This window comes from Protopterus annectens, chromosome 7.part0, assembly GCF_019279795.1.
Source record: "Protopterus annectens isolate FY-2018-M chromosome 7.part0, PAN1.0, whole genome shotgun sequence".
Classification (NCBI taxonomy): domain Eukaryota; kingdom Metazoa; phylum Chordata; order Ceratodontiformes; family Protopteridae; genus Protopterus; species Protopterus annectens.
The window spans coordinates 1,843,951,038-1,843,972,227 of record NC_056739.1 but is presented as its reverse complement, the minus strand read 5'-3'; positions in this window follow the sequence as shown (position 1 = coordinate 1,843,972,227).

Genomic DNA, 21,190 nt, shown 5'->3' with positions numbered 1-21,190 from the left:
AAATTGACAAGTTTGTCCTTTGCTTTTCTCGAAAAAGGAGTTTAAAATAATTTCTCTTCTGTTTGAACCGTAAAACAATACAGAATATCTGTTCATTTCCACTTGTTTTTCTGTATCTACCGTATGTTCAAATGATGCATTTGTAAACATCTACTGCTGCTTTTGTTTGCCATTTTCTCTGTATCAATGAATTCCTTTTTTGCAAATATTGAACCATCTTGTGTTTCTCTTGTATTTATGTTACTTAAAAACAGCATACACTTTAATGTGGCTATGGCTACTGTCCATTCCATGCTCTCAAAAGCATATTCATACATTATGAATATCAGTGTCCAGTATGTGATAACTCAACTCATTATGTATATTTTTTTAATATGCAACAGCCTTACTTCCAACAGTTGTACATTTAGCATGTGATACAGATTTCTGAAAGCAATCATGAAATAACACACAGCAGGAAAATTCACACAGACTATCAAAGTTTATAATACTGTCTATGTTTATAATTGTAACAATGATGGGCCATAAATGTATCAAGAAAATGTTGACACAGTATGTTTCACAAACATGCAGGCTTGTATGGAATCCTACACACTTTGATGTGTGAATTAGAGAGTACAGTTGTGTAAAATCTTACCATAATGGTAGATGTCCTTACCTTCACCACTGCAGTATTCCTTACTAATGGGATTCCCTGCTGTGAAGCCCTCTGTCCTGCCAGTTTACAAAAGATTTCCATTACTTTAAGGTACACTGAACATCACCTGCTTACTCCTTGCATAAGGTATGGCATAAAGGTGATGTTCAGGCATACCATCCTCAGAACAGATTGTCCCAGTAGGAACAGCAGTCCAGGAAAACCAAGGAGAATCTGCACAGCCCATAAGGAAAAAAGATCAGGGGATGGAGGGAGGGAGTGAATACTGAAAATGCCAGGAAGCAACAGAGAAACACAAAAATCTCCTGAAAAGAGGATGGATTGAAACAAGGAGATAAGCATTCTTGAGGTCCAGAGACACCAGAAAGGCCTGAGGGAGCAAGAGAGGAAAAAGTGACTTTTAAGGGACAACATCCAAAAGGAAGGCACCTTCAGAAAGGTGTTCAGATGAGAGAAGTCTAGAATGGGTCTCCAAGTACCTTTTTTTCTGGGCATTAGAAACATTCTTGAATAAAACCCTTTCCCCCTTTGAGACACAGGCACTTCTTGAATAGTACCCTGAGACAAGAGGTCCCAAAGAACCTCCGGGAAAAAAGGAAGCTGTTCCTGAGGAGGCTGAGGAATGCCCATAAAAGGAGGATGGGAAATCCAGACCATGAAGTACCCTTGACGAATGACTGACAAAACCCAAAAATCCTGGATGATCCAGACCCAAACAGGAAGAGAAAGAGAAAGGTGAAGAGACAGAGGAATGTAGTTGGGAATGGGTGTATAGTCAGACAGTACCTAGTTTGTCAGGAAAGGTATGTTTAAGAATCCATGCAGTCTGAGTGGCCTTAGCAGGAGGAGTCCGTTTACTACCCTTTTTACCTTTAGAAGGAGGGCGAGACTGCCTACAAACAAAGACTGGGTTAGAAGGGTAGTTCTGTTGAAATTTAGGCACAGTTGAAACAAAGACATGCTTAAGCTTTAGTAAACAATATATACAATATATACTATTATATTCATTCATTCACCAGAACACTTAGAATTGTGTGAACTATGATGGCAATTAAAGCTAAATGCATCTGAGTACCCTGCCCTGAATGAATATAATAGTATATATTGTTTACTAAAGCTCAGGCACATTGAGGGTTAATGTTTCTTAATTGTTTTATTGTTTTTCTAACATTGATTGGTTAAGTATGTATTTGAATAATATTTAAACCTGATCTATGCAGATGTTTTTTGTTCTGAAGAAGTCCCATGTAATTTTATGGAGGAAGAAAGCGCTCAACGTTTATTGTGGTTGTATCCAATAAAGAGAACTGTTTCCATTTGAGGTCCTGTCCTTGGCTGCAATTTGTTTCTTTGGAGTCTTACTGTATGGTTCTGGTTCCCTAGTTGTGAAGTATTGTGCCATCCCAAAATAACTATTTGTTGAGTAAAGCAGACATGTTAAACAGCTTATGAGCATAGGTATGGAAAGTGAAAATTGCACAACTGCCAACCAGGCAAAGAAAAAAAGGCTTAAGTGCTAAGACGTGAGGGATAAATTAAATTAAGTTTAAAGTAGTGTCTTATCTTTTTCTTGAAAGATGTTTTTGTATCTCATTGTTCTCTTTTTTCAGCACTCAGAAGATGCACTAGTGGATTTCTTTTCTACATCTTAACGGAAGGCATGAAACAAAGAGCTGTGCACTTGCGTGCAACTGATATCTTTGACGTGTCTATATTAGATTGTCGAAATGACATTACAGAGAATGCCATTTCGATGACAAATAACAACCAAAATGCTTAAACAGTGAAAGCTCAGGTCAGCGATTTTTTTTTAGGGAAAAAAATCGCTTGGCCCGAGCTGTGACATTGCCCTTTACTCCACTGTAGTGTGATCTCGGAGTTGGTATATTTAGTTGGGGGGTGTGGTGTGTTTTGATTTTTTGGTCTACCGATTTTTTTACCTAGGAAAAAAATCAGTAACCTGGGGTTTCGCTGTTTTAACGTTTCAGTTTTTATGTGTCACTGAAACAGCATTCACTGTAATGCCCTTTCTACAATATAATATAGACCCATCTTTGAGTATATCTGTAAACAGCTTATGTTGAAGGTTGTATTGCACTGCCAAAATAACATTTGAAATAATTCTAAAGTACATTCTCTCTTTTCATCTAAAAGCTGTTATCTAAGCAATGTATAGCATCATTGTTTGAGATGAACAGCTCTCTGCTTCCTAAACAAAATCCAGCAGAAGTGGCTTATGGTATTGCCCAGGATATATTAAAACTTGTATTTAAAATATATTTGGACATTCCATGCTCATATTACTCCTCACTGTCTTTTGTAACACTAAAGACATACAGGTTGAATCAGGTTTTTCTGTCATCTTCTGTCCTTTAAAAACTGAGCTGTTGTAACAGATGGTTTCATGGAATTTCAAGGGCATAGCCTACTAGAGCACTGAAAATGGGTTGTAGATGAACAAAGAAAACTGCTGTAAGCCAGGTTATTCAGAATGAGATGAAAGCAGCAAATCTGGTGATCTGTAGAATACTCTGCATATGGGCATATGCTGAAAAGTGTTTGCATACATTTGTAGATGTAATTTAACCAGAAAGAAGCACTAGTCAACTTAGATCTTTTTCAGACTCATCTGAGGGATACTGGTTAAACAGATTGCTGAGAGTCATACAGTAGACAAATGGTGGTTGAGTGAATCAAACCTTGTATTATAAGATGAAACTCATTAGCAGCTCATAGCCTTAAATATCTGCAGTAACTGCCATATGTATGCAGCTGTGTGCCAGATGTGTGTGTGTGTGTGTGTGTGTGTGTGTGTGTGTATGCACGCATGAGTGTGTGCGTGAAGGTGTATGTATGTGTGATGAGCCTAACCTTTGAAATTTCCCCCAGTGCATCTGATTACAAAGAGATGTATTTTTTTTCTTTATGTCTTTCTGTCTCTCTTTTTTTGTAGATCTCTTTGCCTCCTTGTGTGTCTGTCCATCAGTTTGTCTCAATCTCCCCCCTTCCCCCCACTTCAGCATAGGGCAGAAGTTTCAGAGTGAAGCCAAATATCCTTTAGGTGGACTGTTTAGGAACTGAGCATAGCTTAGAGCACAGAAATGCAGCTTTTGCCATATGCTAACTTGATTTTTCAGTCATATGCTATTTAAAAGTGTGAGTTTAGTAATATACTTGCTGCTATGACAATCTTGATGAATAAAGTAACATAAATATAGAAAGTAAGAAAGAAGGAAAGAAAAAATAAAGAAAGAAATAGAAATCATATGTAAAGTAAACTATTTAGATTCCATTTTTACACAAGCTAGGGAATGCTGTTGTGTTTGCATCCCATCACTTAAACCCCACATATAGTTTTCACATCACAAATTCTCTCATTCATATTTCCTCAGACGTCCAGCGACCAAGGAACAAAAAGTAATGCTTGGCATTGTAGAAATAAATTCAATGGACACTGAAGTCAGCTACCAGATAATTATTTTAATCCATCTGCTTAAACATCTGGACCTCTCAGTATTTTAATGACCCATTCGTTCCTTCTATCCTATCTGTCTTTGTCGCCACAGTTTCTTATGGTGGTCTGTCCTTTCTAGGGGGATTTAACCTTACAGCACTCATACGTTTGAGGCAGTATGGGTGGGTGGGGTGGGGGGTGAGTGACAAGCACTAGTTGGCCATTGGCAGTAATTGCTGGCACTTTGTCGTCTGTGCTCCTACCCCTTGGACTATTTCTGTATGTCTGATGTAGAATGTTTCTAGACATCAGCCACACTGCTGTTACTGTATGCCAATGCAATCTCACAATCTCACTGTTTTAACAGAATGGTTCTACACAAGAAAACCCAACTCCCTTTCTCATGATCAGAGAGTTGTCCGTCAGTCACAGGATTATCTCTTCCAACAGCTCCACAGGTGCCATGCCTGCTACTCAGGTGGTGGTCATTTGCAGTGTTGTCATGGATACATTTTTCCAATGAATCCATCAGGCTGGAAGATGACTGAGTGCTGGAAGATGACTGAGTGAACTTCCTAGTGGTGTCTATGTATGCTTATGGTCCATTCTTACCAACTGTTGAATCTGGATGATTAGAGTAGAGAGCAGAGTCCTCTTCATAAAGTTTGAGGGCAAAATACTCAAAAACACTTTTTTGTGTGTTTTCTTAAGATTACATGGAAATCATTTGACTGTTAGCTTCTTAGCTCACTGATCTGTATGTACTCAGGACAAACTGAGCAAGTATATTATACTAAACAGTTTGCATTCAGTTCACAGTATATATATTGTGATTAAAGTCTGTATCACTTGTTTCTCTCTCTCTAGCTCCCTAAGTCACTATGGATCATTAAAAAGAAATGACACCATAGGTATACTCTCTGACAAAAAGGTAGCACCACAGCATGTACTTCATATAAAGACCTCTCATTTGTAACATTACAAATGTCCCCTTCCACCACAGCCCAGGCAGAAAATGTAGTTTTGATAAGCACATGGTAGAACATGGTGGGGAGTGTATTCTAAATATTTTCTGGGTTTCAGTTTTTGTGGCTATTACATTTTGATGATGTAATTATAGCTTTTATTATTATTGTTATTATTATTATGATTATTATTATTATTATTATTTGAGGTCTATATTAAAATCGCGAAAGCCGTAGTCACCGAATACGAAAACACTGACACATATTCCACGAACCATGAATACACCGAACGCCCTAAACAGCGAAATTCAAAAACTCGAACTGCCATAGTTGTCCCACCCCACCGTCCGCTACATACTACCTACCCAAACAAACTAAATAAACCACATACATACATAACCAAAACCCTACTTCTAACCCTAAACTAAACCCTACTTCTAACCCTACACTAAATCTTGCAAATACCGCCATGTATGCACTTACCTTAACCCACACCCTAACCCTAAGGTCCGTAACTATCGCACACTTACCTTACTGAGCTATACCGCAGAAGGGCCAACCATGACGATTCGACATTTCGGATTTCACGCTTCAGGACGATCAATGATTTTGTGGTTCGATGAAGATGTGTCGGCGTTTACATATTCGGGTAAGTACACCTTCGGGCTTCTAATATAGACCCATTATTTGTAGTACTAGTATCATCATTACTCATCCATTACTGTTTAAGTCTTTTTTTACCATCTTTGTTGACTAGCTGGGGGATGACTGGAGAGCTCTATTCCTGCAAGTGTTGTTCAGTATTTCATTTCCCATTTTCTAGAAGAATGACTTAAACATCAATATTGATGCTATCCTTGATGGTAGAACTCCCCCTTCTGGGCCTTAATCTTGCAGCTGTACTTCAGATCAGACTCTTTGTCAGTACCCTGATCTTTCACTATGCCACCATATTGGGTAAAGGGAATAGTTAAATTATACTCACTTAATACCCATTGGAACCTGGAGGGTAGGATCATAAGGCCTGCGACTAACCCAGTGGCTGTTGACTTTCTCAGGTTTCTTCACCAACCACACCTCTAGTCACTGTGCCATTATTTTCATGCTCTATTCAAATACTTCTCTACACGTGTTTTGTGTGTCGAGAAAGAATTAATAGTTTTTTCTTTCATATCCAATGTTGAACTTTGCTGCCTTGTTTCTTGGCCTCTTCTGCATTTTAACACCATATTTACTAGCCCTTTAAAATTATTTTATTCTACTTTTTACTACTTATATAGAAGTTGGATAGGCTGTGCTGTTCCATAATCTATGATGCCCCATCTTGCAAATGAAGTAAACAGAGACTGCCGCTGTATTAGTATTCCTTCGTTGGTACAGCACTTATGGAGGATTTACTGATTGTTCTTTCTCACTTCAGAGATTCTCTGTCTCTTGTTCATTGAGACCAGATGATGTTTCATTTTATTCAGTTTTAATGAACAGGAAGCAGAGGATGATATATTTTTCTGAACTTCTAGATACATAGGACACATTGTTTAGATATCAGATGGCTGAACAGACTTTAATGTCTGGTAGTTAGTGTGGATGGCTAAAGCTCTTACTACTTAATAACTGCTTCCTTTGCCAAGAGTGCAGGGTTTAAATCTTTTTACCTTCATTTGCCTACTACATGTCATTGAGCAAGTCACTTATTCAGACATTGATTTGGGACAATTGGGAATTTGGGCTAGGCAATTTAATGGTCTTCTGGACTGTATGCCTAGTAACTAACTATAATCCTAATTTTTTTTGGACTATACCTTGATAGTTAGATAAGCCCTGGTGTTAGCATCTTGATACACTCCAGATCTGGGTAAAATATTATTCTTCTCACTGAGCTAATCAAGAATTATATTTATATTTCATCTTGGCTACTGGTGTCTGCCACTTATCTCAGTAGTTAAGTCACTTACTTTAATCGGTTACTTTGTCCTCTTCTGTCTGTTCTGTGAGGATTTCAGCACATACTTGTCTACAAATGCAACTGTTGTCAGGTGCATATGAAGCCAAGGAAGCTAGATCTTATGAACAAGATAGCTGTTTCAGATATATTGCTGACCATTTGATCTCAGTGAGCATAATTCCATTACTGTTGCCTGTCTTTATCAGTCACTATTCATAGATTGGCTTACGCTGCCTGCCTAAAAATATTGGCTCAGAGTCCAAACACCATTAGGACTCTGGGAAAATGTAACATGTGGCATTATGAAAACTGAGTAGAACAATGAAGTTGATTGCATTATTGTTTCTTTCAATATGGTCTAAGATAAGCTCTCAAAATTATGAGTATTAGGCAATGGGATATTAAAATCTCACTGAATGCGATCAGTTGATTGTAAAAGGCTGAGTAAGATCAAAACTGAATAATAATACCTCTGGCTATTATGAGTAGATACAATCAGAAAGTTCCAAAATTCTAAGACATAATAAAATGTAGTTTACATACATTTCGTCGTTTGCAAGTGTGGTGAAAGCACAGGCAAGCAATGAAATTTTTTTCAAGTATATCTGAAGACTTTACTGTATCAGATGTGCTCCCTGGTAGACCAATGACAAAGCTCATTCTGGAGCTGAGTGAGCAGAATGCAGATTGGAACTGGGCTATGTCACCCCGTAGCATCCATATTAATGCCTGTCCTGGAGTTTTGATGGTTGGTGAACTGATAACTTGAAGTAAGATAATGTGAGACATGATAAGTGTTTGTTCAGTAAACTGTCATATACTCCAGTGTAGCTATCATTCCTATGAATAATCATCACCTTCAAGATTCTACACAGAACCACATGGGCATCATGGTTTCTTTCACCAACCTATATGCTATTTGTAAGAGGATAACCTGTTTACGTCTATAGCCAAATCTTTTCTCATCTGTACCAACCTAGCTATGGCTGTTGGGCCAGCCTGACATTTTTACCTCAGGTCAACAAAGCAATTGAGACTGCAAAACTTATCTTGGATGACGGAACATCCATTAGCTATGATATAATGCACCCAGAGTTCATTAGTCTTATGGTTTCCATATTACTAAAATATTTTGCAAGTGTTTTCTATATAGCAGAGTTCCTGGATTTTATAAGATGTCTGTGTGCATATTAGATTGGCCAGAAGTTCTAAACAGAATGTCATAAAAAGTGCTTCTTTAGGCATCTTCAAAGCAAGTGACCATGACTGCTGCACAGTAAATGCCTTTCTGAAAATAGTCGGTCTCAACCTTTGATGTCTGTTTGTTTGTGTCATTCCCACTTTATCAAAGGAATGCTTAAGCTGACCTGATCAGTCACACAAAATTAATCCAGATGTTTTTTATACGCATGTCTATATTTTCAGTGATGAACCAGGGGCACTAATCTGGTAAGATGACATTCTTGGTCCAACATGTACTCCGAACAAGTTGAGTAAGTATACAATAGTAATGTATGTGCATTCAGTTCACAGTATCTGCCTATCTGTCTGTCTATCTATCTATCTATTGTGCTTAAAGTCTGTATCATTTGTTTCTCATACCCAGTAGTATAGAAGAATGTATGTTATCAGGGTATAAATATAACTTATTTATTTACTGTATCATGTACTGACTAGTGAAGTATCCTCTGGCCCCCTGGTACCATATATATAGTTTATGTAAGTAAGGCAGCTTAAGCAAGACACAATTAAAGAGACCCATTTTACTAAGATAAAAATGCAGCCGCTTGGTGAAGTTGAGGTGAACTGCCATACTAACCTGTACAGAAGGATTTGCTCTGTGCACCTCCCTAACTGTCACAGTCTTCTCAGAGGATGAACAACCTCAGGATATGTTATTAAATTTCCAAGATGGATCTTGTGTTGATTCGTTTTTATTAAGTGTCGTTTAATAAAGCAGGATTCACTTAGGAAACTAGATAACACTACCAAACCAGAATGTGAATGATATCTGTTGTACTGATCCACAGATACCCATTACATTGCTAGTAACTATCTAAGTAGATTAGACAACTCTACCCTTACAGACCTGTCTCTATAGTAAGGCAACACAGCTTGCTGTTCTAGAGCATTTTCTATCCTTAGCATTCATTAATATCCTACAAAAGAATCATGGCAGCATTTTGCCATTCTGAGTGCCACAGATTTTTCTGTTTATTTCTCTTGTTCTGACAACTCCTTCCTTAATTTTGATTAGCCACGGAGTGTAGAAGAAATGATTTACTGAAAAAGCATGACAATATACTCTACTTCTTAAGAACAAGACACTTGATGGTGCATCTTGAAAACTAGCAAATGCCTCCAAATAAGTTGCTGTCACTTGGGGTGCTAAGTAAAACATCTATCTTTGCTATAGCTCTTATACATAGTCATGTATGAGTTCATTTTCAGCTTCACAATATAATGTAGTTGGATTGTGTTCATCATCTCAGAAAAAGACCATGTAATATTTGTAGTTTTTATTGTTGCTACTTGGTACAGCTGCAGTGTTTTCAGAATAAAAACAATGAAGAAAGAGGATGCACATGGGGGAGCAGATAGGCTTGGCCACTGCAAAAACATTTACCTCGATTATTGGATGCATATTTTATTTGTGCATAAGGATTTGCTTCTGAGTACTGTTGGACTAATCATTTATGTACTTGAGGAAATCTCTTTCTACATTTCTGTCTGAGGTAATATGTTTTGAAGGGTGGTGGACTGAATATGTGTGTATATGTGTTTGTGTATCTGTGTGTGTGAGAGACACACACATGCACATATGTTTGTGATGGATTATTTTCTGACCCCTGAATTGCAGAAAAGATACTCCATACACACAAATACATACATGGGCGTGCACACACACATACACACAAAACACATATGCTCATGGTTACACACTGACATTCCCAAACACACACACGCACACACACACACACACACACATGCATGTGGGCACACACTCACATTGACACACACACACACACACACACACACACACACACACACACACACACACACACACACAGACACACACACATATACATGCATGCGGGAATACACTCACATTCACACACACACACACACACACACACACACACACACACACACACACACACACACACACACACACACACACACACACACACATAAACGCATATTATATATTTGTCAAGGAATGTTTTCTTACCCCTGGATTCCACTGAAGACACATTAAATTGTCCAATTAGATAATTTTAACTATTGACTAGAAGTAGCTGAAAATTAACTAGTTAGTGAAATACTGTGCCTAAGGCAGACATGCTGCATCATGCATTTCAGTGGACCATTTAAGTGTGTATTAATGAAAGTTAAAATTATCTCTGCAAGCTGGAGCTATGTAAAATATTTCCTAGTTTTGTGAAGGAATGTGGTTTATTATTTGCATATCTACACGGCCTTCAAATATTCTTAGTAATGCATTCATAAATCTTCAGGTCTTAATAAGTTTATTTTATTAACTTTTTTTCTGCACTTTCACTAAATCTAGATAAGTAGCGTGTCTTATTTAATTCTGAAAGCTGACATTTCTGTAGGTGCATGAATACAAGGATGAAGGGGTGAATGGATCTTGACTTTTGAGACATGCCAACTCAACTATTAATTTTAGTGAAAACAGTGGACAGTAGATGGCACTCTGACACCACAATACAATCTAAAAAGTGCTAGTCAAGCTTCTGAAGTACAGTTTTGATCTGTAAGAGATTTGAGTTAATAATGATTCATGTTTAAGCAAAAGTTAAGCAGTAGTAATTATTTGGAACGGAGAGAAGCAGAGAGATGGAAGATTATTTTGATCATCATAGTATGGTAGTTATACGCAAAGTTTAGCTTGTGGATCACTGAAACTTTAGCCCGGATGTCTTCTAAGCATCTGGGTTTTCTGTAAGTCATGAGGGTTAATTAGCTACACACATTAACTTGTAGATGCAGCTGGGTCACTTTTTTAAACCAGCAGAATTTGATTTAATATTATCAGCTGCAAATCAGTGTGACAGCTTTTCAGTTAAATGTATTGCCTTATTTTCTAAATATTTGTTGTCTAGGGCTGTTTTAAGATAAATTTCCTAACAAAAATGTGACATTCCCACATGCATTTCATACAGTGTGGCATCACTTTAGTATGAAATCAGAAGTTTCTTATATAGTCTACCATAGCTTATTTTCATATAAATTAAACTAGATAATCTCTATTACTTTCATAAGTTTTATTCAGTTTATCTCTCTGGGCCATTACTTACGCAGTTAAATGTGCCTTACGAGGATCAGTAGAAAGTCAACAGATGTAGCTGTTGTGGTTTAGATAGTAGATTACATGATGGCAATGTGTGACTCCCATTAAAACTTCTGACTTAGCAGGTTAGCACTGATCGTGCTGGGACATAAAGAGTTATAGTTTTGGGAGTGTGCCTTTATCCCAAAAAATATCCTGCCAAAACAAACGAATGACTGAAAGACCGAACCACAAATAAAATACACAAATAAAACAGTTAGCGTGACCACTCTTTTATTTTCACCATGTACGTATTAAGGAAAAGTCGCCTAAGGTTTCAGAAGTGCTCCAGAGAGACTCTTCTCTCTTTCTCTCTCCCTGCCTGTCTCTTTCTCTTTCTCTTTCTGTCTTTCTTCATCTCTAAAATCTAACCTCATGCACATAATAAATATTTGTTTATGTAATTTATATGCCACAGAAAATTAGAATTGCTTAAATAGTTAAGGAACAAAAAATATATTAAATAAATCTTAACATTATTACCATACTTGACTATTTAAAGAAAAATCAGAGCTGATTTAAAACATGATTGTCATTATGTCAAATCATTTTGTTATTCAAATACAACTCATCCTATTATGTCTGATGATGAACTCTTTTAAAATTAACTTATATGACATACACATGATGCCATCTTCTGAAAATGCTATTGTGCAATATCCATTGATTTCAAGATATTTATGTGCGTCTGTTTTCATCTCTTTACCTCTCTTTTTCTTTTTTTATGTTTATTCTTTATTTCTTCCAGCAAGCCATTTTCTTGTCTGTCCTTTGTCTTTATTTCATTGCTTACTGATGTGTCACACTACTGAAATTAAATTAAATTATGCTATTTATACTTTTCTTTTAACATAGTGCCAATAATAATCACATTACAATAAATACTTGTTACCTGTCAGGATATACTTTATCACTCTAGAATCCCCTTTATGCCATAAACTGCACTTTTCATTTTAATATTTGTTAACCAGCCTATTCCCACTAGACATGTGCCTTTTCCAGGCATAACCAAGGAGCTTTCCTCTGGTTAACTGACTTGATCAGAGCTCCTCACTATGCAAATGGAGGTTGAGGGAATCAAACTCAGGTCAACAAGATACTGCTCATTTTACAGCTCATTACCTTACTCCATTAAGCTATACTTTTTTTTTTATATATATGTGCAGTTATTTTCAAATTCCTCACAGAAAATGCAGTTCAAGAACATTTTTTAATTTTTATTGCTTGGATTTTTTTCAGATTTTGCAGAATAAATAAGACATCAGTGAATTGTGACATTATTTGCCCTGTACTACAAGGAAACTTATAAACAGTGAACATCAAAAGGCAATTATAGAACAAAGTAATAAGTTGGATATCTTTGTCTTTGAATGGAATAAAATGAAATATGAACTCACAAGGGCTATGATTGTTGCTGCTGCAGTAAATCTCTGATCAAACAAAATATTAAAGAATGGAACACTATTGACTCTTTCCTCTGAGCAAACAAATTATTATGGTGTAAAATTATATTGCTAGAAGGCTATTTCCTTCCCAGGAAGCTTGTACCTATGGTCCAGAGATGTGAAAATGATATTTTTCTTCTGTTTACTTCTGACCAGAGAGAGTGTTCCTGGCAGTATTTCCAATAGTATACAGGGATTATTAGTCAATAAATACCACAGCACATAGTTCTTATTACTATATAAAACATTTGCAAGTAATACGGAACTGATCTTAACAAAAAACATCCTTTTTGCTTCAAAGATTGTATGTTAGTTATATGCATCTGTTCGTGTACAGGTATACATATAACTGCATCTAAGTGCATCCATACACAAAGATTTTTCTCAAAAGAAACTCTCTGATTAGGCTATTGCAAGCATCATATTTTGGTCCATTTATATCTATTATTGCCTTGTCTTTGAAGTTAAAATTGTTTCTATTTAAGTGGCAAAAAATAATTTTATGAATAGTCACATAGGGGTATATGTCCTGACAAACAGAAGAATAATACACACACACACACACACACACACACACATACATATATATATATATATATATATATATATATATATATATATATATATACATATATATATACATACACGTGTGTATGTGTATTTTTTATTGGCCATGTTGCAATGTAATTATAAAGTCTAAGCTGCATCTATCTAATTAAAGTATCAGATAACACATATTTCAAATAGTAAAAAATGCTATAGATAGTATACGTATGCTTATTTCAGAGCATTATAAATAAGCAGTCATCTAAACGTAGAACATACAGTTACATTTTGTTGCAGTCAAATAAATTCAATAATTCATTATTTTAATATGCTGCAAATGATGCTAGAAGAAATGTGCATAGTATAATCAAATATGTCAGGCAAAGGGTTTTGTTTATGCTTAGAAGCATAGTATCACCCACAGCCAAACATAAATTTGACACCACTCTGAAGGACTATCAGTCTAGAATATATGAAGCTAGATATTTACCCTATTGGATAATTCTGTAAGCTATAATGGTAGCTTTCTTATGTTTGTTACCCTAGGGATGTTGTCTTAGTATAGACAAAGACATAACAAGAGTGCATGTAAATATATCAAGTAGCTTGTGACCTTTCTTGTGTTTTACCACCTTGTACAGCTGATTGACTTGTTTGTCATGTGCAGATCAACACTTGCAAGAAAAAAAAAACTCTCATGCTTTATAAATACTGCATTTTTTACTCCTATAAAATGTATGACCTCTCACCCCAAAACTTTTCATATATGCCTATATTTGAGTGTATGATTTTTAATATTAATTACTGTATGGAGTATTTGACAGCATGAAATCCATTCCTCAAAATTTCAACAATACATAACATTTTATAAGAATTGTGGTGCTGCAAGATAACTGCAGCCAATGGAGTATAAATGTTACAGCTAGTTGTAATTTAAGAATCGTAACTTCTTTTTTATGTACTTGCTGCCTCATTATGACATTTCAGAAAGAAAACTAGACAAACAGATATATAAACAGATAGTTAGACAGAGAAAAGACAGATGTTTTACAGAGATGTAGTAATTCAATAAGCTTGCTTTTTTTACTTTCTTGGCCTATCTCGTAATTTAATTTTTAAATGAAATAACATAAGTTTGTGAAGAACTGAAGATGTTCATTTTTTAAATTCAGTTTATTTTTTCATTTTATTTTGTACTCTCCTTTCAAATGTCTGAGTAAATTGCTTCCACCAACTTTTAGACAAGACAGCAGCATTAAAAGTCAACAAAGCATGTCGTTTTAGTTATGTGTCTATCAGTAACCTGAAACTCAGAACTTTTATAGACATCAGTGTTAGCTGGATTACTTGCTGTTAGGATACCTGTCTGCCTGGTGTGGTTATAGGAGGTGGCACACTGCAAAAAAAAAAAAAAAAAAAAATTACTAGATTCCATAGAAAGGACATACTGACATTTACATGGTATTGGTGTTTATGAGATCTTGAGTTCGAATCCTACAATGTTCAATGTCAAAGTTGTGGCAGTCTGTGACGCCATTTATGCTACTTTCTGCTTCATACTTATTTTGAATATCTTTGTACAAAGTCGAAGTTCTGCTGGTATTATATGACACTCCACTATTATGTTGGGTATCACTGGTTGATCTTCACTTCAGTACTGAGTACTGTACATTTATGTTGTTATTAGGTTCTAATTGCATAATAGTATTGTGAATTACTAAGAGCTAAATGGATTGTCTTTTCAAAATGGCTAGCATTAAAGCTAAAAGGGTCAGTGGACTAGATTACTTACTGGGTTGCAAAACATAATTAACTAAATAAAGCTAACTAATTATCCAGAATCCATGCCTATAGTTACTTTCTGCATATTATCTGTCCTACAGTAGGAAATCTGAAGAGGGCGACATTAAGTAAGATATTTTATCACACACTGCAGCAACAGTACAGGTCACGAAGAGCATCTCTGCTTTAGGTTTACCTAGAGCAAACACTTATTTTTCATTAACAGAAACATGAGAAATAGTTCTACTTTACTTTCATAATCTGTTCATTTTCTTAAATGAAAGACTTGAAGAAACAAAATGAAAATACAGACATTGTGGATTTCTGTTTTATTTTTATTACTGACCACAAATATGTAAAGGGAAAGTTGCTCTCTTATTGATCAAGTTTTATACCAGTCATATAAAGAAGTAGCTCAGCATTTATCTCAACAATTAAACAAAAAAATTGCTGTTTCTTTCTTGCCTTAATTTCTTCAGCATCTTACCACAGAAAACATTGCGCTGAATTTGCAAGTAAAATTTAAAATGACAAAATAAACTAGATTTATATCTTTAAAAAAATATTTGTAAAACATATTGCTTCAGCTTGAGATATCTTGTTAAGTATGTGAGGAGTATGTATTTCTAACAGAATTCTGGCTATGTACTAACATGCATGTATCAATAACCCCCTTTTAAAGAATACCAAAAATAACTTGTTTATTGTATAGAATGGAAAATTTAAGTGCTAATCTTTAGATTTTTTGATTTTGTGCTCTTGTGATAAATTTAGCTTTAGTGTTAGAATGTATAAGCATTTTAAAAGTATTATAAGTAAAACAAAAATATGAAGTATTACATATACTGCTGCCATACATCTGAAGCAGATGGTTTAAACACAGTTTTCCATTTGTGGAATACATGAATGCTACAGGAGAAAAGAATGAACAGTTTTGCAAAAGAGAAATAAATACATACATCTCAACATGTTCATATCTGTCTGCCAAAATTGACAACAGAGCATGGAAAAAACTGAAAACATGACTCCATGACTTATAGATTGTTAAAAACTGCAGCAAATTGTAAGACAGGTACATGCACTCTAACTGCCAGTTTGAAACAGGGCACGTTTGCATCTGTTTTCTGTAAGTTGACAAGTTCTACTTTTGCACTACTCTAAATTTTACAAAGTTAACTTTGCCTTCTGTAGATTTTCCATTTCAAATGTATTGTTACTTATTTCTGGACAAACAGCTGTTTGGAAATCAAACTGAATGTGTAGTAATGAGAAACATATGATTTTCATGTCTTTAAACTGATCACTCTTTATAGGATACAGCCTTCATATTTGATCATATGGTCCTTGTTTTAAAAAGTGCTGGTATGCACTGTGAATATTGTAAGGTTAGAGGTAGAAAACTGAAACACAGAAATCTAGACAGTGATGCAGAAAGAAAATGAAACATCTGCTCAAGTTCTCTGCTGAGCCCCAAGGCTCTGTGCCCTTCATATACTTCTCTCTTCTCTCTTTCTTGATTGGGATGCCTCAAGCAATGACTGTATTCTCTGTTCTACTTCAACCACATTTAAAATGCCTAACAGTGTTTACTTTCACCAGCTCAACTTGTACTCTGCTCCGCAGCTCTCATTTTTCAATAATATTTTCTGATGTCTAAGGCAAATGTCTTGGAATGATTAATTTTTAAGGTTATATTTTTATGATGTGAAATTCAATTTCTTACATATCCATAATTTATTATGCTCCTGTAATCAAATACGTGATGTATGTATCCTTTTCAGTAAAAGAAGTCATATGATAGAAATAATTTAAACATAGCGAAGACAGCAAGGAAACACTTAAAAAACACTATATATTTAGTTTTAGTCTTCATTTTTTCCTTTGTTGACCAGGTAAGTGATTTGATCCATAGACTTGCTTAAAGCATGAGCTGGGGGCATTTTAACACTTTGTTGCAGAGATAACAAGTAAATGACCACTGAGTTTGTACTTCACTGTCACTTAAAAATAAATGAAAATAATACAAAAAGAACAAATTCATTAATTAATTAAAATGTGATATAAAATTATGCACACCCCTGATGTATAAAACTCCATGTTGTATAGCAACATTTTTTTTTTCATTTCGCTTTTACTGGACAGATCCAATTTTTTTCAAGATGAAGTAGGCTGTGACTATTGGAACTGTGATTTACTGCTTCTTGTCATAAACATAACACTTTAAAACTGGTATTCAATGTGAATAATTTCTATTATTTTGGGCATGTTATTCTTTTTATAGTTTTGAACTTATTTTTCATAACTCTAACCTTCCATACATTATATGTGTCTTACATCCTTCAAGAAAAATTTCAAAAGAGAAAATGTTTTAGTTGACATATGCAGCCGATAGTTTGCCTTGTTCACTTCTAGCAGTATGAAGCCTGTCAGTATATTTTACTAAACAGACTACTGCACAAATTACTTAATTGAAAATATTATCTCCTTTTTTCACCAGTACTACTATAAATATCACACACACAATTACCTTGCTACATTCATCAGGATAATATATTTACAAAATCTGATGCACGTTGCTATAAAAGTATCGTAAATGTCTCTTAATTTTTTATGTCATATGTTAAAGGTTTTTGCTTATGTATGTATTTAGTTATATGTTTATCTTTACAAAGGTTATGTTTTAGACTTGTAGTTACTTACTTTGACCCCCTGAACTAAAATCCAGTAGACATGACTAGTTTTACATATTTCCATATTTCCATGGGGTGACCCAGTGTAACTACTAAAACAAAGCATTGCATAACTTGAGGTTGTGAGGATCAAAGCTATGCTTACATCTGCTTAATTGATTTTACCCACAATGCTGTGAGTTATAGCAGTAAGTAGTCACCTTAATATTTGTGACTAAGGATACAGTGGAAATGCAAAATACTTCATACTGCACATGTAACCCATAGTACACAGCAATCCTGTCTGACCAGTAGACATCAACCTATTGGTAGAGTATTCCATGATGAAAGATACTACTGTGGCTACCTTTATTATGATACAGAATAAACTTCAGTTGTCAAGAGAGTCTACAAAAAAGTCAAAATGAAGTGCCATGCAGATTTATGCTTTGTATTATCTTTAATTGATGAACTAAAAGAAAACATGCCCCAGTGTAACTACAGACATAACTCTTATACATGAGAATTCCCAGGCAGAGGTTCGGCATTTCAGTTTCATTCAGGTGCTGCTGTTTTTGTCTAATAAAGTTTCTCAATGATACTTTAGGATAAGGACAGCACAGAGGGGTGTTATACTAATTTTGAATAGGTAATGACTGGATTATATGCTCCATTTCAGAATCATTGCAGTTGTGTGTATTTCAAAGATTACTGAGCTCATTTTAAGGACATTAATACGGTCTTCAGTTCATGTACATTAAGCTACACATAAACTGATTCTTACCTTTTTCCGTCTTATGACTAGTATTCAGTTTCTGTTCATTTTTCTTTCTTTTGAATAGTAACTTATTAATTTCATAATCCACTTTTACTAATGCTTTATATGCATGAGCAGAAACCACTGTTTTGGTAAGGTGACTTGCTGAAATGGGCACAGTAAGCAAGTGGGGTCTTCTGAACTCAAACCCAGGACAACAGGATGCAGCTCATTACTCTGTCTGTTCTACACTACCAGTAAAATTGATTGTTTTATGTATTCATTTATTTGACAGCCAGTTAGGTAGGCAGATACAAGGACCATTCAGGCACATAATTTCAAATCACAATATCTCGAGTGGAAAGCCAGGGAGTATGCTGATTTCTTGTGGGAAATAGACTATTGAACAGCTTTTTACGAATAAATTTGACATCAGAGGTAAAATTTGTGATGTTTTTATGGTTTCACATTAGTGTTAAATGTGAAATTAAAACATTTCTCAAGAAATGCAGTCCTGTTTTTTTTTTTTTTTCTACTATGCCTTTGGAGAGATAAAAATGCACTAGAAGGTCTTGAGTTTAAACTGATTTAGTTAGTATGGATTGACAGAAATGAAACTGAATAAAGCAGAATTTTGGAGCAAGTAGTTTGCTTACTAGTCACAAAAAAGGAAGGATGGGTTAGCACATTTTATGAACTGAGTTACAATAAATTGTGGGAAATAGCAGGATTTTCAAAGAAGAAGGAGTTCTTTGAAAGTCTGGCAGCTAGTATTGATTATTAAAGCATTGAGCTATTAATACACTGCTTCCTGTACGTAAGGTTCTTGGTCTGATTTTTTTTTCCTCCTCCACTTGCCTGCTGTGTGGATCTGAGCAACTCACTTAATCAGACAGTACTCTTGGGTCACCCCTGAGAAAGAACACTTGGGTCGAGTGGGCTTACCTGATTAACAAATGTCTTAGGAAAGGGACTCCAGAAAGTAAAATTAAGAATTCAAAATAGCTATAACAGGATTTGTCTTCAAATTCTAGAAGATGTTTGAAAACAGCTAATGGAATACTGCCTAGATGTTCACACCTTTTAAATAAATAAATAACGTACGGATTCGGACTCTTTTAATCCAATTATTTTCCTGTCATTGCTATACTGAGTTTTCTAGAAAAAACATGATTCAAACTCTTACAGAAATCAGCGCTGTCCATTTAGAAGTCAGTAGGGGAGACGAGTCAGACTTGCATGGTGTAATTATAGAATATTAAGATAAAATGAATTTTCAGTAGTGAAGTGAATAATATAGCCGTAGCCTGCAAAATGACTGACTGAACAACACAACAGAGTGGTATTAAAGGGCATATGATCTGAAGAAACGGGGTTTACAAGTGGAACACTAAAGGTTCAAGTCGGAGTCATATCATTTCAACATATTTTAAATAATGTTGCACAGGAACTTAAAATAAAAGAATGGCCCTCTCCAGAGAAGGATGTGCTGGGAATCAGAACAGAAGAAAGAAGAATATTGTGGATGGCAACTTTCATTCTGTATAAGCAGACAAGAACAGCTGGAAAGGGGAAGAGTATGGTTGATGGGGAACTGCTTTGCCAGAAATGCAAATGGACTTGCATGGTTATTGAAGATTAATTAAAGGCAAAAAGTGGTAAATAGTAAAAGAGGTCTGTGATACAGCATTGTATTTAAAGACACATCTTAAAAAAGGACATTGACAGAGAAAATTTGTCAGAATTCATCTGCAGTTCTGTATTTCATTTTGGTAAGCTTAGTTTTCACAAGACAATCACCTGAAAAAGGCAGTCTGAACAGTGACAACTTATATAACTCCTGACCTGTGCCGATAATTATTTAGGTGTACTTTACTTGAGTTTAGTATCTGTTTTCATTGATTCATAATTTAGAAGCAATGCAGTTAAGCATAAATAAGATTCATTTATAGGAGTTTTGTACCATGTCATACTAAAATAATATATTCCATATTTAACAATGTTAATTTTATATTGAATGAACAAATCATAACTTGGCAGTCAAGGCAACACATCCATTTTAAACATAGTTATCAGTTGCATATAAGTGAAGGCAATCTAGCTAAATAAATAAACAATGGGATGAAACAGAAGTCAGATTGAAATAAACTGTCTTTTGGCTTTTCCCTGTTAGGGGTCGCCACAGCGGAACTCCAGTCCGCTAATAATTGGCAGTAGATTTTTACATGCTGGCTTGCCGGGCCTAACGCACAACCTTCAAAGAAGGAACACCCATTCACACATGTCGACACACAGAAGACGCTCTAACTGAGAATCAAACGTGCAACACCTAACTGTGAGGCGACAACGCTACCGCAGCACCACCACCACAGTTCGAAGTCAGATTGAAATGCTAATCTTAAACAGTGTCGGTCATGGTGTGTCAGTGAAAATAAAAATAATAAAGTCATTTGCTGCAATTGTGGACAGAGGCAAACAGTTAGCCAGCTTAACATGCGCAGCTAAGGTTTGTATTAAAGACTTTCATTGTTTTTTAAAGTTGAGATTGAATAACGGTGTCACACAGTGGCATCCAGCTGTGTTGGGAGCTAGCCGACAATTTGAAGGTCATTGTA